Source organism: Phyllobates terribilis, unplaced genomic scaffold, assembly GCF_046119375.1.
Source record: "Phyllobates terribilis strain yellow unplaced genomic scaffold, ASM4611937v1 Scaffold_3__8_contigs__length_932513732, whole genome shotgun sequence".
NCBI lineage: Eukaryota > Metazoa > Chordata > Amphibia > Anura > Dendrobatidae > Phyllobates > Phyllobates terribilis.
This window is the reverse complement of record NW_027362763.1, coordinates 831,589,778-831,608,046: the sequence shown is the minus strand read 5'-3', so window position 1 is coordinate 831,608,046 and position 18,269 is coordinate 831,589,778. Positions and strand designations below refer to the sequence as shown.

Genomic DNA, 18,269 nt, shown 5'->3' with positions numbered 1-18,269 from the left:
ATTTGCAACTGTTTGACAGCTTTATTACATGTGAGGAATGTGTAAGAAATAGACATTCCTCACATGTATTAAAACTGTCAAACAGTTGCAAATCATGCACACGGGAGCGATTCAAACATATCACCGAGCAGCTGTAAATACTCGGAGCTCGGCCCGAGCATACTCGGCGAAAGGGTTAACAGAATATACTCGCTCAACACTATTTACAACCCATGGCACTGTAGCTAATCTCCCTGGACATGGATGGCAGAGAAAAATTGATAAAAGGTTGCAATGCAGGATAGTGATAGTCCTTGTAGCATGGGCGTCTCTGCCCTCTCCTAGGCAGAGACGCCTTCCCCCTTACCGCCGCGCTCCTGCTCCAGTGTCTTTCAGCCTCCCTGCTGCTGCTGCTGGTGCAGGCAGCCTCCCGGGCACTGTGCTTAGGATGCGCGCGCGCGCACTCCCTCCCTCTTGAAGGGGCCGCGCGCGCCATCCTAAGAAGTCCCCGGCCAATGGCCGGAGAACTCTCCCTATTTAAAGCTCCTCCTCCAATATGGAGGTGCCCGTGCAAGGTTGTTGCTTTGTGATACTTACTTTGCTTCTGCCCTCAGGTCCTCTGCAAGTCAGTCTTGTCCGCCAGTCTGATCTTCAGTTCAGTCCGCCAGTCTGACTAATTTCCAGCCCAACAGTCTGCCTTCAGTCCAGTCTGCCAGTCTGTCTAAGGGCTCTGCCTGCCTGCTTGCCTGGAAGCACCTGCCTGTTACCTGTCATGCCTGCTAGCCTGCTTACCTGGAAACACCTGCCAGTACCTGCCATGCCCGCTTGCCTGCCTTTACCTGCCGTGCCCACCTGCCTGCTTACCTGGAAGCACCTGCCTGTTATCTGTTGTGCCCGCCAGCTTGCCTACCCGGAGCACCTGTCTGGCTATCAGCCGAATCAGCCTGCCTGACTACCTGGACCACCCTTCAGCTTGTCTGCCGTGCTCTTCCGCTGTACCGGTCAGTTCCTGCCTTCAGACCTGTGGGAGTCACCTGCTCTCATACAAGGTCGGTTCCAGAGTGGCACCTGGTCCCTCTGCTCGGTCCCTCCCTGGTTCACGGAGTCGACTGAGCCGCCCTGCGACCCTGGTCAGGCCGACTAGATACTTAGTCACGCCCCTCTGGTCCCTCCTTGCACAGCAGCACAGAGGTTCCACCACCCAGATCTATAACAGTCCTGATGGTGGATAAGCAGCCAAATCAAGTTCCAAAGAAATTCAAGCTGTCCTGCAGGCTCAGGGTGCATCAGGGTCAGCGTGAACTATCCGTCAACATTGGAATGAAATTAAACACTGTGGCAGGAGACTCAGGAAGACCCCACTGCTGACACACAGAAATAAAAAGCTAGACTGCAGTTTGCCAAAATGTAAATGAGTAAGCCAAAATCCTTCTGGGAAAGCGTCTTGTGGACAGATGAGACCAAGATAGAACTTTTTGGTAAATCACATCATTCTACTGTTTACTGAAAACAAAATGAGGTCTACAAAGAAAATAACACAGAACCAACAGTCAAATATGGTGGAGGTACAAAGATGTTTTGGGGTTGCTTTGCTGCCTTGACTGTGTGCAAGGCATCACAAAATCTGAAGATTACCAAAGGATTTTGAGTTGGAATGTAGTACCCAGTGTCAGAAAGCTGGGTTTGAATCCTAGGTCATGGATATTCCAGCAGGACAATGACCCCAAACATACTTCAAGAAGCAACCAAAAATGGATGGAAACAAAGCACTGGAGAGTTCTGAAGTGGCCAGCAATGAGTCCGGATCTAAATCCCATTGAACACCTGTGGAGAGATCTTGAAATTGCTGTTGGGAGAAAGCGCCTTCAAATATGAGAGACCTGGAGCAGTTTGCAAAAGAAGAGTGGTCCAAAATTCTAATTGAGAGGTATAAGAAGCTTGTTGATGGTTATAGGAAGCGATTGATTCAGTTATTTATTCCAAAGGGTGTGCAACCAAATATTAAGCTGAGGGTGCCAACAATTTTGTCAGGCCCATTTTGGGGGTTGTGTGTGAAATATGTCCAATTTGCCTTTTTTTGTCTGTTTTTTGTGTTGTTCCAATACACACAAAGGAAATAAACATCTGTATAACAAAACATGTGTAATTGCAATAATTTTCTTGGAGAAATACCATACTTCATTTTTCTGGAACAATCTCAAGGGTGCTAACACTTTCAGCGATGACTGTAATTTGGTGGCCACCACTCCTAAAGTTTTAGAACAATTGTGTATTCAAAAATGTATGAGTAGCCATACACACAATACCATAATGACATAGTGCGGACATTAGAGTAAAGAATGCCACTGCGTAAAATAGTTCACTCTACTGCTTACTAATGTACATCCATGTGACAACAGAAATTTGTACAGTGTTACACATTTAACATTATACAAAGCCGCAACATATTATATATAACCCCATAAATATTGCATAGATATGACCATTCTGGATTTATTGAGATAATCATGGAAAATACTGAGATAACTATTAGAGTTTACTTCAGCCACAAATGCATGCAACATCTTTTCAAGGTTATTCATATTAGTAGGAGTAAATGTGTTAAAGAGGTTGTTATCAGGAGGCAGCGCTGCAGTTACTTATTACAATTTATTGAATCGCTGTCCCCTCAGGAGATCTCCTGGATGCATGGTAATAGACGCTATGGAAGAGGTGAGTGCAGCCCCAGCCTCCTGTGATGTCCTGTTTGAGACTGTTCTCAAACAAAACGTCACACAAAGTGCAGTAAAAATCACATTTAGGGATTAGATATATAGGGAGAAGTGTAGGGTATTTTATTAAAAAACTCATTACAGAAGTGAGTAGGATGTAAAGATAGGTAGTTAGAAATTTCAGACATTTCAGATAAAACATTTTTGAATTGAAAGGCTATGTTTGCACGTTGCGTTTTTGCAGCATTTTTTGCTGCGATTTTTTATGCAAATTTTCAGCTGCATTTTACAGTACCAGCAAAGTCTACAAGATTTCAGAAATCTCAAGCACACACCTTGTTTTTTTTTCCTGACTGTTTTCTCAAAGAGTTGCGTTTTTGCAAAATGCAGCATGTCTCTTCTTTTAGTGTTTTTACAGCGTTTTTCACCCATAGAAAGTAATGGGTAGTGCAAAAATGACGCAAAAAATGCAAGGTTTCCTCCGGGTTCTCCGGTTTCCTCGCACACTTCAAAGACATACTGATAGGGAATTTAGATTGTGAGCCCCAATGGGGATTGTGCCCATAATGTCTGTAAAGTGCTGTGGAATTAAAGGCGCTATATAAGTGAGTAAAATAAATAAATATTTGAAATGCAAAGAAAAACCACTGCATGTTCCAATTGTACTCACATTCTATTTTGGATTATTGCTGTTTTTCTTTGTGATTTTTTTCTTAGATAGACAATAAAAATACAAATAATAAGTCTTTATGCAAAGATTACTTCTTTAACTTGATTGCTACACATGTTCATACTGATTTTTTTCTTCCGTATAATGAACTCAGCAGTGAATTTCCCCAAAGAGAACTTGGTGCAGAGATGCAGAAGAGTGCAGAGAGAGGAGAGCAGAGAGAGGACTGCAGAAAGAGGAGAGTGCAGAGAGGGGTGCAGAGAGAGGGGTGCAGAGAGAGAGGGGTGCAGAGAGAGGAGAGTGCAGAGAGAGAGGGGTGCAGAGAGAGGGATGCAGAGAGAGAGGGGTGCAGAGAGAGGAGAGTGCAGAGAGAGAGGGGTGCAGAGAGAGAGGGGTGCAGAAAGAGGAGAGTGCAGAGAGGGGTGCAGAGAGAGGAGTGCAGAGAGAGAGGGGTGCAGAGAGAGGAGAGCAGAGAGAGAGGGGTGAAGAGAGAGGAGAGCAGAGAGAGGGCTGCAGAAAGAGGAGAGTGCAGAGAGGGGTGCAGAGAGAGGGGTGCAGAGAGAGGAGAGTGCAGAGAGGGGTGCAGAGAGAGGGGTGCAGAGAGAGGAGAGTGCAGAGAGGGGTGCAGAGAGAGGGGTGCAGAGAGAGAGAGTGCAGAGAGGGGTGCAGAGAGGTGCAGAGAGAGGAGCGAGAGAGAGAGGTGCAGAGCAGGCGTCCAGTGATCGCTCCATGCCTCATTGTGACACTGCAGCTCTTCTCCAGAGAACTCACATCAGGACAATGTGCTCCTCCTGACATCCCCTGATGAATGGAGTCCAGGCAGGTGCATCTGTGCCCATTATACCAGGCTGCCTTGTCATTGTCACAGCTGCAAAAGGACAACCAGGGGACAATAAAGCTGGACTTCCATGTACATTCTTATTATTGTTTGTTTGCTGTTCCTCGTGCATTTGGCTCAGGGACTTGTATAACTGAGCATAAATTAAAAGTGTTTATCTCAATTTCAGTTTAATAGCAGGGTTTGGAATTGGAGGCCAAAAACGGCATTGCATTATGCATGTTGTATTAGCTGGCAATATCTGCAGTATTATATGTCAATTTAAAATGAATGATAATAATCAGTGTTGTTTACAAATATATTAACTAGTATTATTGATGAATATGCATATGGATATGGCTGGAAAATAGTGATCTGTATTATCGTAGAAATACTGGGGGTTTTTAGGAAATGTGGATCAGATAGATCGATAGAGACAGACTAAAATATTTTAAAAAGAATCTTTGCCTTTTATGAAAGTGAAAAGTACTATAATTTTTTTTTTAATATAATGACATTCTTAGTCATTTATGCATGTAAAGGCCGGTGATCTAAAGGGTTTATTATTACCCTGCTCTCATAAGGTTAAGTGTTGATCCTGCTACTTTCACCAATGACACTCTGGGGACCCTTCAATTACAGATAAGAGCCAGGCACTTCCTTCAGGTTCCTGAATAGACTATTCTTATATCAAGATCGAAACTAAATTAATAAGTGCAGATTAAAGCGATCTGGGCTCGTGGAAAACTGTACAAGCCTGATATAGTTATATATAGATATATAGATATATATATCTATATATATATATATATATATATATATCTCAAACTATGGATAGATAGATAGATAGATAGATAGATAGATAGATAGATAGATAGATAGATAGTAAAGGAGAATATGAGCAAAATTGATCTTGATATCTGAAGCTTAAATTCAATATTCAGTAGTAGTGCGGTTCTTTACTTTTAAATAATCAATAGATAGATAGAGAATAGATTGATCTTAGAATGAATAATACACTATGACAGGAAGATGAATAGAATAAGAGATAGATAGATAATCTATTAAAAGAATATATGTAATACATAATATATTCTAAAATATCTATAATAGAATATATTAGATATATTACTGAAAGAGAAATAAAAAAGAAATATACAGACATGCCAGCTGTATACAATATTGTCTCCATTATTTGGTCTGACTATGATATCTGAAGGATACACTGTCACACTTTGCAGTTTAGCTTGAGGAGATACCAATGAATAAACGCACATAAAAAATAACCCCCCAAAAAATACAAGATTTCCTAAAATTGTAATGCCAATAAAAAACTTGTTGAAATAAAAATAAGAATACACGACACAGAGTAAATGGAGTGTGCATAGAATCTCCCCATATCACATATTCTACAACTGGAAAGCAATAAGTCAATAACAGCACGATCTCCCTAATGGTCGTAAAGTTGATTTAAACAGCAAATAAGAAAGTGATTTTACATTTACAAAGTGATATTTTTCCCCTGTATGACAAACAGTCATAAAAACCAACTTACCTTACAGCACATCGCAGATCAATATTTATCTGTACACCCCAGTGCCATATCAGCCTCCGGTACAGATTACCTGGCTGTTTGTTTTCTTCTCTTGCATTTTTTGTTTGCTTTTCTATTTTTTATGTGTCCTTTTTTATCACATTATCTTAGATTTTTATTTTTTGTCGTTGTTCTTAATAATACATTTCCCATAACAGAAACCTACACGCAGACTGTTCCATTAATGAGAGATATTTTCAGCAGCCGTTTAGTTCATTAAGGTGGTAAATATTAATTAACATGTAAATAGTAAGTGTGCACTTCCAGCCTGGGCGCCATATGCTGGGAGCCTATAAAGCCCTCTCTCTATAGGTCCTTATTTAAGTCTCCGATGCTGTTATTGCTGTGACCCTTCACAGTGATTTAATCTGCCATTTACAATGTGACTTTATGTACTGCAGCAAGGAAATGAAATTATACAACGCTCTTACCAATGATCTGAGAGACTGATGCCTCTTATGGGAATTATATACAGAAAAATGACCTTAGAATGGTTTATCACACTCTTCTCAGGTCCCCTAATCGATGGTCCAAAAGTGCAAAAAGGAGTTTACTGTCAACTCTGTAATTTCACTGTAAAATCATACAAGCATAGATTTTCTCATATATATATACACACACACACACACACACACACACACATAGACATATACATACACACACATTATATATATATATATATATATATATATATATATTTGTCTCTATATATATATATTTATATGTCTCTCTCTCTCATATATATATATATATATATATATATATATATATATATATATATGTATATATATATATATATATATATATATATATATACACACACACACACAATCTATACCTCTATGATTTAAAAAGAAGTATATATTTATACTTACTACTTTTTAAATCATAGAGGCATAGATTGTTATATATATATATATATGTATATATAATGGTTATTTTCTTTTTAGAACAAAATTAACCAATTAATATTGGCATTGAATTAAATGGTTTACACAAAATTAAAGTAGTATTAATAACCACAATTATTTGTCCTCCTGATAGCTGTGAAATGCTACTAAAGTAAAAACAATATAGATGTATTGCAAATAAAATAGTAACATTAGCAATTTTGATTTCATTAGATTTTATTATAAATAAAAAAAATTATAAATAAAAATATGTCACTAGAAAAAAAAGTGACAATACAAATAAAATAATAACAATGAACTTGAATATATCTCATATATACAGCCTAATATTAATATACCCAATAATTAATAACGATAATGTTGATAATGATGATGATGATGATGATGATGAAGACTGTGAGGGCAATGTACTTGATATACACTTAATAATGATATATCTAATAAATAGTAAAATATTATTGCTGTTATTGACAACAATAATAATATCAATATGCCATAAGCAAAAAAAATAAAATATGAAATAACAATAATAATATATCATAAACTACCAATAGTAATAATAATATTCATAATAGTAAATAAAATAACATTAATAATTATAATATACCTACTATACAGTAAATAAATAATGTAAATAATATAATAATAAATAACGAAAATAAAATAACAATAAATATATTCAATACTAAATACTAATAATTATAATAATAATGATAATACAGTCAGTTTATTTGCCATTGCTGTCTTCCTCGCCACCTCTGTGATGACAGCAGACAGTTACACTAGCACCACTATTACCATTGCTGCAGATAACCTGACCTGTGTGTAGCTCTATTTCCTGTCCTGGCTCAGTCATCATTGTCACCACTGTGTGAGATGTGGCTTTCAGAGCAGTAGTATGCAAAACCAGGGCTTCTAATTATAACCCACACAGCTCCACTTAACCTGTCCCTTCCCAGAGCAGCAGAAATGCAGCTCCCTAATGTTCTGCCAGCAGCCTATGCACGAATTGTCCCTGCACCACAATGGCTGCAGTTCATTCATTGTTCTGTGTTACATTTAGCAGGGTGACTCCACTCCTTCACCTATTGTTTCATGTTTTCAGTAAATATCTAGTAGTTACTTCACTGCTTCATGTGAGGTTTGCAATCCTGAAATCACATTAGGAGCAAGATGGTTCTGTGATTCTTTCACCCCACATTGCACATATATTGTTGCTATCACCAGTATTTATTTAGAATTAGAATTTTTTTAGATTTGTTACATACACTGCTTAATCCTGTATAATGACAAGGTTCTGCTTCTATTGTTTAAAATTACACATTTATAGCAAACTTGTTTCTGAGTCCTTCAACATTTTATATAAAATCTGTAGAATAGATGTTATTTGGACTTGACTCCTGCATCCAGAAGGCAGATATGGAAAGCGCTGGTGTAAGGCTCTTATCAGACTGGCTTGAGGCTTTTCTTTCTCTGTATAAAAAAATATATATATTCAAAGTAAACATAGTAGATGTGATATTTCACTTCTTTTCATCATTTACATGTCACCTCATTCCTGGACAGCAGAGGTGAATATTAATTTATTCATCACTATATTATGTCTGCAAGATTCATTTTAAGGATATTGATATGAGTTATAGAGATAGATAGATAGATAGATAGATAGATAGATAGATAGATAGATAGATAGAGGGAGATATAAAAAAACTAAGAAAAATAGAAAGAGATAATTTACAGATAAACAAAATGAGGGGCATGTATTAAGGCTTTGGAGCCACTGTTCTAGCATCAAAAAGTTGCATACTTTGATGCACGCCATTTCTACACAAGAATTTGTGAATTTTGCAATTTTACACCTCTCTTGACACTCAAAATATGACATTTTTAGCTTTGCCATTAGAGATTTAGACTAATTTATGATTTGCAACTTTTTGAAAAAGGACCCATCTCCAGGTAAAAAGTGGCCAGATGATGTGCTTTTTTTATTCTCATTGCTCCCCTAAGCATTCTGATTTTTTTATTCTGTTTTGCTGTTGTTGTTATTTTTTTTTAAACCCGCAATGCAATGTGGGCCATTTTTCAGTGCTAATGTTTAAGGTCTTTACCAAGGTGAAGTGGGTAACAAGATTCTCTGATGAGGGTGGGGGTTTAAACTCTGCATAATTATCCTGTGAGCAACACCCCCTTGTAAAGACTAAAAAAAAAATAGCACTAAATCAAAAGTCCATGTCTCAGGAACTGTATGACAGATGAAAAGAAAATGGAATAAAATATGAGTAAAAACTGGCGACTTTTGACCTGGTGACTGGTTCTCTTTTAAAAGTTGTCAAAAAAGTAATATGCTCAATACCAAGGGGGTGGTGTATAAAGTGGAGTAACATATCTAGACAGAAGTGTCAAGCTCCTGAGACAAATTAAAATTATCAAACATCGTGCAACACAGAGACAAAGAAAAGTAACTTTAAAAATGTTCCTGACAATACATGACACCAAAAGAGCGATAGAGCGATAGATAGATAGATAGATAGATAGATAGATAGATAGATAGATAGATAGATAGATAGATAGATAGATAGATAATCATGCTATTTAGGCCACGGCCCCACTATCAGTATTTGGTCAGTATTCGTCAGTATTTTTTCTCACGAGTGGGAGACAAAACCAGGAGTGGGTGATAAATACAGAATTGGTGGCTTGTTTCTATTATACCTTTTCTTTGATTGCTCCTCACCTGGTTTTGGCTCTCACTCCTGAGAAAAAATACTGACCGAATACTGACCAAATACTGATAGTGGGGCTGTGGCCTTATTGAAATATTTGTTGGAGTTCAGTTTATTTTTGGATTTTTAATACTGGAGCCAGTAGTTTGATGGATGGAAACGTGCAGCCGTGTGGATTATATGCTTGTGCTGCTTTAATTCCTTGACCAAACAGACAGACAGATAGACAGATGATGGATGATAGATAATTATTATTATTATTATTCCACTTTTTTAAGCCGGCGGTGCGAAGTGAGGTAATTTAATATCTGCTGTAAAAAAACATCTATTAGGGGTTAATCCTACTAAATGTTCCCTATTCTTGCACATGTCCCTATGAAATATAACGCAGCCGCTCGTCTTCAATTAGAAATGAGGATAAAGCATAAAGGATTTGGCGGCATTAAAGGTAAAAAGGTCAGCCACATATCATCAGGGTGTCTGTCACTAAATGAGTATTTGGGCATCTTATTGCTAAGAGTATCAAGGGGATTCCAATGTGAGGAACAAGGAGGGCTGAGAATGTGACACCTGGGTGCGAGTCTCTGGGCCAGTGTCAGTGGGTAAGGTCATTCTTTAGCTCCTCAATCCAATATTGACTTTTCCCCTAAAATACAAAATGTTTTTTCTTTCCTGGGTATGTAAGGAAGGAGTCGTGGCTGGATGGGGGTTGCTTGGATGCCTCTCTGGTGTAATAATGAATGTAATATTGGAGCGTACAGAGAAGGAGACAAGTGCCCAGACTCACTGGTGTGGAAAAAGACATGGGTTTTTCTTGAGATGTTTACAAAGGAAAGGAACGAGCAAACTACTGCTTTAAACCAATCAATGGAAGAACGGAGTCTCCAGTTACAATGCTGACCTCTGGAAATGAGGCCTTCCTCCTGATAAGTGCAGGTTAGACACCTGAGATAAACCCCTTTCTGCTACTCTGATGGGGACTTAGATAGGAACATCTCATTCCTTATCTGCTGGGAGATTTAATTGCTTGTGAGTCTCTGTATAATAGAAAGGAAACTGTAAAAGGAACTTAATTATCCCCAGTCCAAGGGTAACTGTTATTGCAATGCATTATACAGCGATGCCTCTTTGCAGGATATTGGCAAATATCCTGAGTGGTGGGTTCTGCTCCCAGACTGTGGATTCATAAAGGGCAGTATACTAAGTATACAGGCTGCATGGTCCAATAGGTTTATTAACATCACAAGTACAGCACAAATTATCCTGGAGCCTTCTAGTATGGCAGCCGGTAATTAGGTTTCCATATGGTAAGTAAACAGGTTTATGTGATAGGGCGGAACAGTTCTGGGGCCTGGAGATCCCAATGAAAATGCTTCAGGGTTGAATCAGACGGGCGTATAAATCCAACCGAGATCGGATTGCCATGCTCGGACTGGCCGGCAGCTTTCCTGACCCGAGCGTGACAGCTTTATATATTTCTATGCAGCTGTCACAGTCGGGTCGGGAGAAGTCCGAGCATGGCGATAAAATCTCGGTCCGACTTACACTACCATCTGTCTGCACACTTACCTGGATCCATTACTTAATGGGTCACCATGTGCTAATGTAATTTCATTATGGTAAATTGGTTGCACAGGCATTTGTAGGCTATGTTCTCATGATGAGCTTTTGGTGAGTTTTTGATGCTGCAGAATTTCTGCACATATTATGTAAATTAGGCTACTTGTGGTTTTTCATTGCGTTTTTGAGTGTAGTTTTTTACATACATTTTTATTGCGTTTTTATCACTGCATTTGTTGTCTCTTGTTCGTATGTCATTTTTTAAATAAAGCTGCTTTGTTTTTGATACTTCCTGGTGTTTGGCTTTGACAAAACTTTATTGATACAGTCATATGCATATTACATGCCATTTTGACCCATTTCCGCCTCAGAAATGCACATATGCGTTTCCTACCTGTGTATTTTCCGCATCTAATGCAAGTCTGTGGGAAAAATCGGCACATAAAGCTCAGCGTTCCAGCAAGAGAAGTTGACATGTTTCAGATTTTAAACCTGCACCACAGGTCAATTCACTCTGTGTTAAAAAAAAAAAAAAAAACACAGTAGGCATGAGAATTTCTATAAGGCCACGTTCACACGTTCAGTATTTGGTAAAAAAAAATTTATCTCAGTATTTGTAAGCCAAAACCAGGAGTGGGTGATAAATACAGAAGTGGTGACGTGTTTCTATTATACTTTTCCTCTGATTGTTCCACTCCTGGTTTTGGCTTACAAATACTGAGGTAAAAAAATATTCACCAAATACTGCAGAATGCAAAAAATACAAAGAAAAACCACAAAATTTGAGCTTGGTTTAAGTTGGTATACATGCAGCACATAAATTCATGTTTCACAATGGCCATGAATCAGAAAAAACTTCAAAGTTTTTAAGCAGTTTTATTTAAGTAGGCTTGTAGATTTTTCTGATTCATGGCCATTGTGAAACATGAATTTATGTGCTGCATGTATACCAACTTAAACCAAGCTCAAATTTTGTGTTTTTTCTTTGTATTTTTTGCATTCTGTACAAACCTGGGTGCAGCCTCCCTTCTTAGAGCTGGACAACACATTTAAAGCTTCCCTTGGCTGGTGATCACAGTTTGGGACTCAGTCCTTTGTCTGCCCTTATTCACACATTGAGGTCAACTTTGACACATGGTAAGGTTTTTAACATTAGACAGTGTAGGACCGTCCCGAACTGGTTCACCTTGTCGTGGTGGGATACCTTATATACTATTTTTGATCAAAAACAGTGTTACTAAGAACCCTATTTTATTTAAATGCACTTGCATTTTATTTATTTACAGCAGGGTTTTTGTTCATCTTGCTTCTTGTAGGTTTTACAAATACTGAGGTAAAATACTGACCAAATACTCAATGTGTGCCCGTGGCCTAAGGCGCTGCGCTTTTGACACAGCAAAAATATGCATTGTCAAAAACTCATCGAGGGCACACAACCTAAAAGGGGTTGTCCAATGCAAAACAAAAATATATTTTTTAAGGCATGGATGTTTTCATAATAAGAAACTGAGGCATACTCATCTGTCACCAAAGAGGACCTAGCACAAGCCACTCTAGAGATAAAGAGTCTTGTAAATTATTAAGAACTGTTTCTGTAGAAAAACAGATTTCACATGGATGACAAGTGAGAAAATAATCGTCCAAGTTTTCTAGATGAAACTTTGATGATTTTTCACATATGAGGGTCAATCAATAAGTAATGCCTCCTATTTTTTTTCTCTTTAAATAAAGTAGTTATATTAAATATTTGAATTTGGCACAATTCCTCAAACCTTCTTCTCCAATCCACAGCAATTGCAGCTTCTTGCGCCAACAGGTGGCAGGACTGTATCCGTTTGCAAAATGGCTGACATCGATATTCGTATTAGACAACGTTCTGTGATTGAATTCTTGCATGCAGAAGGTGAAGAGCCCATTCGAATTCATGAGAGACTGAAAAATGTGTACGGTGATGCAACAGTGGATGTCAGTACTGTTAGACGATGGTTTCGTCGCTGTAACACAGCTGAAGGGCCATCATCGTTGGCTGACAAAATGCGGCGTGGCAGGCCAGTAACCGCAGTGACTCCAAGCAACATTCAGCGAGTCAATGGCATCATTCGTGGTGACCGCCAGGTGACTGCAGATGAATTGTGTGGCATTATCTGCCTCAGTAAAGGCAGTGTGATGAAAATTATTGGACAACTGGGATACAGAAAAGTTCTTGGTGGGTCCCAAGAATGCTTTTTACCATGCTGGAATACATGCCCTTGTTAAACGGTGGACCAAGACTGTGGAAATGGATGGAGATTATAATGAAAAGTGACAAATTAATCGTTAATGTTGTGGTTTTCAACCTATGTAATTGCATTTGAATTTCTTGCCAATTAAAAGGAGAAAAAAAATAGGAGGCATTACTTATTGACTGACCCTCGTATTAACCAAGCCTAATGGGGGACCCTTTATGAACTTCTTGAACTAAATGTTTGACCTAGATAAAATAAAAAAACTTTCTCACCTCCCGCGCCAGCGCCATACCAGCGGTGTCATCACTTCCGTGGCTCTGGTGCAGTGGAAGGACACGCGGTGCCCTGCTCCCAATCCTCTCTGGCCTGACCATGGTATGAAATTAAACATGAAGAGGAAGTCAGATATCACCTGCAGCCCTGACTTCCTCTTCATGTTCAAAACGCCGGAAGGTGGAGACAGTGACGCCAGCACTGATTGGACACCGGGCTCACGTGTCATTCCACCGCACCAGAGCTCCGGGAGTGCTGACACTGCTGGAACGATACCAGTACAGGAAGTGAGTATAGATTTTTTTATTTTATCGGGGCTAAACATTTAGTTCAAGAAGAGGTTGTCCAAGTAGTGGACAGCCCCTTTAAGGAGTCCATGCACCCAATGTAGCTGCAGACCAACCCCCATTTACATGCACCCTTGGTTCAGCTGAGAATACAGGGGTGTTAAATGGTGAATCTAAAGTAAGCCGCTAAACTTCTCTGTAATTCAGCAAGCCTCATCCTTCATTGGATGAAAAAAGTCAGGGATCCCCAATACACATGAGATAGTCGGCCACCTCCACTGAAATCAGTCAGTATGGACGACTTTATTCATTTATATATATATATATATATATATATATATATATATATATATATATAAAAAAGCATCTGTATCTTTGGGTTTGGGCTATACAACTACATGCCATTTTGTCTCAGGTTGGATTCACACATGCAGTTTTTGTGACTTTTTAACTTACTTTTTTAAAGCCAGGAGTGGATACAAATGAGATTAGAAGTATTATTTTTGCCATTGTATTTTTGTTCTCTTTGCAGCTAGCAATCATTGGCTAAAATACTGCATCAAAAACTGCCAGATATGAAACCTGTCACTTTATTTCAGATTTATGTAATAACATTTCTGGATAGAAAATAAAGGCTGGAATAATATTTGCATAGCAGCCAGGAGTAATAAAGGTGAAGCCTTCTTCCACTAAGTACTAAGGAGTGGCCACTATGTTAGGTCAGCCGGCAGTCACTAGAATACTAAGCCCTGAAAGTAATAGAGTCACTTTTGTTTGCGGAGTCCATCAGGTAGGGTCAGGCAGAGTTCTGTGCCCCCACCCTTCCCTGCCTGTCACTTTTTTTCAGCAAGCTTGAAAATTAACTTCAGCAAAGAGAGATTATTGTTGTTTTCCAAGCACTCCAAAGCACTACAAACTAATAAAAGCCTAATACTCCTAGCAGGCTACCCTTACAAATGTAACCCGGGGAGGCTCAATAAAGATGATTTTCATATTTACATTGAAAACAAGAGGAAAATAGCAGCTGAAGCCATGCTGTGTACCTTTGCAATTTACAACTTTGCTAGCAAGGTGTGAACTTTACCCAGTTACTTACCATGTTTAAATATGAGTAGGTCACTGCATGTGAACATGAAAGCCATTGGCTAAAGTTCACACCTGGCACAACATCCTGTAAGCAAGCGACTTATCATTAGTCAGCTGCCTCTCAAATCAATGACTCACTCTGGAATTGCCCCCCTTGTCCTATATTTTTTCTCTTGTGTGTCATAATAGCAGAGGTCTCCAGCTGTTGATTTTTTTCTATGAGAGCTTACATCTACGTCATACAAAGTCATTTTATTTTTATCATTGTTGCAATTATTAGCCATGTATTATTTCTTTTTTTCTGTCTCCTTGCACTACAAAAACCCAAACTGACTAAGCCCCCAGCTATTTGTATCAAAGAGTGAACCCTCCTCCCCTTGTTAATATAGCAATAAATGCTTTGGTGGTCTTCTACTGGTTTTCTCCCAGCTGTTGCAAAACTACCAATCCAATCACTCCATGATTTTTCTTAGGGCCACCACACACATTGGACTAGTGGACAAATCCACCAAAATTGACGGGTTCAGTCAATAATCTAATGTGTAGAGGGGCTCCGGCGGAATGATTGTCGGGGGAGATGTTGAACGGTCATGTCCGATTTGGGACCGCTGATTGTATTGCTCTTCCCGAGATAAGCCGCCGGCCGAAATGTTAGCCGTCAGGTTTCTCATAGAGAACCCCGCAGCGGGTACGTATAGGAGTGTCCGCTGAGATGGCTGCCGGCCGGAGCATCGTTCAGCCAACAGCCATCTAATGTGTATGGGCGCCTCTAGGTTTTCCTGAGTTCTAATTTATAAAGTGAAGAATAACATGTTCCTATACATTGTGCAGATTCATAAAGACCAAAATTGAAAAATAAAATATCACACAAATCTCACGATTTATACATACAGCAAATGGGCAAATATTCATGGACGGTATGAGACTAAAATTTCATGTCTATTAGGTTACGTTCACACAGCCGTATTTTCAGTCTGAGTGCTGTGTGTGAAAAAAATGGACATCACTCAGAATAGTGATTAGCGAGCGTGCTCGTTTAACCCTTTTGCCGAGCACGCTCAGGTGCTTTCCAAGAATCTTGGGCATGCTCGTATATTATGTTCCTGTCCCTGCGTCTGCAAGATTTACGGCTGTAAGACAGCCTCAACATATGCAGGGATTACCTGTTTGTTGGGGAATCCTCATATGTGATGAGGCTGTCTTGCAGCCGTAAATCATGCAGATGCAGGGACTGGAACATAATATACGAGCATGCTGAAGCTACTCGGTAAGCACCCAAGCATGCTCGGTGAAAGGGTTAAACGAGCACGCTTGCTCATCATTAACTCAGACTAATGTTATTCAATTGGGCTGTTCAGATGACCGTGTTTTGTATATGGACTGTGTTTGCGTGAATAAAATCCGTGTGCACCATTCTTTTCCGTAAGTCGGATGACACTCGCCCAATCAAGTTTATGGGTGTATAAAAAAATCGGATTATCCATATAGCATCTAATTTTTACATATATATTGTAACTCTTTAACATAGGAAACTGTATTTGTCCTTCACATTTTAATAACTACCAATGTATAAAAATGGATGTTATACGAATGACTATACAGATAAAAAATAGTCATTTTTTTCTGGTAGAAATTTAAAGTTAGCCTTACAGAAATGTGATTTCTAAAATATCTTAAACCTCAATTAAAAAGCTCGTACATGGTAGAGCATTGTACCCTAAGCCCGTAGAGAGGAGCACCCATTCCTATAGACACTCTGTGAGCTGCCATTTGGTGCATCCGTACAACACTATATTACACAGATATTATCCCCATAAAGTAATTATGGAGGCTCTTTCTTTTAAGGCGTCTAAAAAATGAGCTGCTAATTGGAAAAAAATAGGTGCACAAATCGCATCAAACTCAGATAAATTCTCATCAGACTGTGATTAGCATAATCCGGCCAATTTTCTGGGATGAGAGAAAATACAATGGTGTGACCCTCGCCTTATGAACAGTCATTATTGATTATTGGATGTTAAATGGGCTCTAACATAGAAAAATAAAACCTCACTTGTTTGGGTTTCTTCCAGTTTCTTGCTAGTTTTCGAAAGACATTTTAGAAGTTAATGTTAAGGGGGAAAAATGTTATAAATAAAAAAATTATAACAATGTTCATCATATCTTGATCAGTCTAGGAAACTAAGGCTATGTTCACATGTCCAGTAGTCATCCACTAGAATGGATAAAGCAGAAATCCGTTGGCAAAAAAAGTTGTGCAGACACAAGTGTTTTGTCTGTTTTCAAAAAGCTGATTTCAGCTCGATCCATTTTTTTTAATACTGAAGTCTATGGAAAACGGATCCGTTAAATAGCCATCCATTTCTCTTTAATTTCAATCTGATCCAGTAAGCAAAAAACAGATCCTTTTCAAATGAAAAAAAACAATGGATCCGTTTTCCATAGACTTCAGTGTTAAAAAAAATGGATCCAGCTAAATCAGTTGTTTAAAAACAGACAAAAAAAGTTGTTTCGGCACAACTTTTTGCCAACGGATTTCTGCGGACTCCATTCTGACATGTGAACATAGCCTAAACTGTAAACCCCTATGGGGTGCTTGGCCTAAATGACAATAATGTGTGTACAATGCAGTGGCTTATATTGGGACTTGATAAACGATGGGAAATAGTCACTGGACCTGTCATCGAGATGCAGAGCTTATCTAAAAAACTACAACACATTTTCCAAAGGGCATGTAGCATATGTGGCAGAGACATGCCTGGTTAATAACAGGTGAAACCTGTTGTAGGGCGAGTACAAGGCGCATGTTTAAGATGACATTTTATTTAACAAATAAATTATTTAATTACTGAAATTTCTTTTTCCCCCTTAAATAAGTGAGACTATAGACATCCTCATTTGCACTAATAGATGCGAAACTATTTCTAGAATTGTCCTCCATTGTCTGGACAAGTGGTTTCTGCTAATGACAGCGCCAACAAGTGACAGAGTTTGTTCCCAGCTGTGTACACTGCACTTACTTAAATACTTATGTAGGACTGCTGAGAGGGACAGCGTTTCACTTCACCCCACACAGCCAAATGACGGCGTCCACCCCTGAGTGACAGACAGACTCATTAGTGTCAGTGACTATCAGGTAGATATTTTAGGGGGTAGACGTTTCTCTAATAGATGCTGATACTTTGCATTCAGCCAGTCAAATATATGATTAGGCCTCAAACCTTTATGACGTGAGCGAGGCCCAGTTGTGTTGCTGGATTTTCGCTAAGCAAATTGGCCAAAATTTGGATTTTCCCGAGTTCATAAATTTTGGGAAATTTTACATACGGTATATATTTTAGACAGCAAATCAATTCTAAAATATTCCAATCCAGCTAAATGACTAGGTGTCATGCACATCCTGATATTTTGAGGCCTTGTCAGCTCAAATGGT

At 38.8% G+C, this 18,269-nt stretch overlaps 1 long non-coding RNA gene across 5 annotated transcripts in view; it reads right to left on the bottom strand.

Annotated features, from left to right (window-relative positions):
- The window catches only part of LOC141257638 (uncharacterized), a 169,435-nt gene that overhangs the window by 128,490 nt on the left and 22,676 nt on the right, over nt 1-18,269 (bottom strand). For 3 of the 5 annotated variants that reach the window (XR_012318092.1, XR_012318089.1, XR_012318093.1), the window contains exons 2-3: nt 11,360-11,479; nt 7,502-8,155 (exon numbers count right to left, since the gene is read on the bottom strand). This is a non-coding gene — a long non-coding RNA (uncharacterized lncRNA). Of the gene's footprint in view, nt 1-6,999; nt 8,156-11,359; nt 11,480-18,269 lie in introns of those variants that run through there. The other 2 variants (XR_012318090.1, XR_012318091.1) reach the window with 2 other exon arrangements.